Source organism: Lipotes vexillifer, unplaced genomic scaffold (assembly GCF_000442215.2).
Source record: "Lipotes vexillifer unplaced genomic scaffold, Lipotes_vexillifer_v1.1 scaffold217, whole genome shotgun sequence".
Lineage (NCBI taxonomy): Eukaryota > Metazoa > Chordata > Mammalia > Artiodactyla > Lipotidae > Lipotes > Lipotes vexillifer.
In genome coordinates this window covers 3,536,369-3,537,799 of record NW_006788200.1, presented here as the reverse complement: position 1 = coordinate 3,537,799, position 1,431 = coordinate 3,536,369, and the positions used below count along the sequence as shown (strand labels likewise).

The 1,431-nt window shown below is 59.0% G+C and overlaps 1 protein-coding gene across 5 annotated transcripts in view; it reads left to right on the top strand.

Annotated features, from left to right (window-relative positions):
- The first annotated feature begins 550 nt into the window (after positions 1–550).
- The window catches only part of MACROH2A1 (macroH2A.1 histone), an 83,838-nt gene continuing 82,957 nt past the window's right edge, over positions 551–1,431 (top strand). For 3 of the 5 annotated variants that reach the window (XM_007461378.1, XM_007461380.1, XM_007461376.1), the window contains exon 1: positions 1,240–1,416. The gene's annotated coding sequence lies outside the window, so the exon portion shown is untranslated. Of the gene's footprint in view, positions 649–1,239; positions 1,417–1,431 lie in introns of those variants that run through there. The other 2 variants (XM_007461377.1, XM_007461381.1) reach the window with 2 other exon arrangements.

Genomic DNA, 1,431 nt, shown 5'->3' with positions numbered 1-1,431 from the left:
TCCCTAGTACACGGCAAACTTCAGGAGGTCAGGGATTTTTGCCTGTTCTGTTCACTGCTTCATCTTCATCACCCAGATTGGTGCATGGCACAAAGTATGACCACAGTAGTTAATTGAATTAATGGATGTGTGAATGGCATGTATTGGACACTGCTTTGCAAATTTTTAAAGTATAGTGTAAAGCATCATGGTGAGGGGAGGAGGTTACCACCAGCTGCTACAGGGGCAGCCTGAGGGAAGGGAGGGGTCTTCAGTGACTCATAATCTCCCGTCACCAACTCCAGCAGCCACAGAACAACTCTGCGGAGGGTATGTATTGTTATCTAAAGTTGGTCCACAGCTGGGTGCTGAGGTGGCTTCCCCCTCCACACTTTGGTGGAGGGAGAGGAGAGAAGGAGAGGAAAGGCCCCTATTTAAGTCCTTGGGATGGGTCACTAACGCCTTCAGGCCAAAAACCAATTTAGGAATACAAGATAAGTTTTGCATCGGCCCCTCTTTCTGCTTGTCTGCAGTTAAAAAAAAAAAATGTGTGTGATGATAAAGAATCGCTGTTTATATAAGTAAATCTCAACTTGGGTCCAAGAGTGAACATTTGCTGAATCGACGTAAACGCCTTCCGTGCAACAAAGCAGATCCAGACTTCTAGGGGTCACTATGAAGAACCCCAGGGGTGTGCAGTAGCTGCTCGTGGGGAAGACCAGGTTTGATGGGGGCTTGTGTCTAAAGACAGCGGGAGGTTCCGAAGTGCGCGGGAGGTTTGCGTTGGCTGGGGAGGGAAAAGTGCTTGCTGGTAACAGCAGTCGTGCCTCCCTCCCTGCGTTAATGGGAAGGCTTCTAGGGATGGGCAGCAAAAGCCCCCCTCGGTAGGCACTCAGTAAGTGTCACTCGAGACGCACGGACTGAGACGCGCGCTGGAGAAGTGCCTCTGCCGGGGTCCCGACCCTGTCCCAGGACTTAGCTCAGGGCGAGTCCCCGGCTCGGGCGGGACCCAGCGTTCGGTGTCCTGGCGAGCTGACCGAGGGCTGAGGGCCAGAGCCAGGGCCGCAATGCGGCCAGGGGACTGACCCACAGACGTCCAGGCGATACAGCGCGGAGGGTCCCGCGTGCGCGCAGCCGCGGGCTTGGGGTCAAGGCCGGGGCGCCCGGGTGGCGCGGGAGGGGTGGCCGGACGCGCGGGGACGGGATGGGATGTGACGAGCGGCGCGCTGTGCATTGTGGGAATCCCGGGGCCGCGGCTAGTGGTTCCAGTTCACTCAGCAGCGGAGCCGGGCGGAGGGGGCGAGCGTGGGGCGCGCGGGCGGGAAGCGAGGAGGCGGGCGGGCCAGCCAGGAGCGCGGAGAGAAAAGGCGCGAGCGGCCGAGAGGGCACAGGCCACACACCTTGCTGCTGCCGCCGCCGCCGCCGCCAAGCCGCCCCGTAAGTGCCGCACGG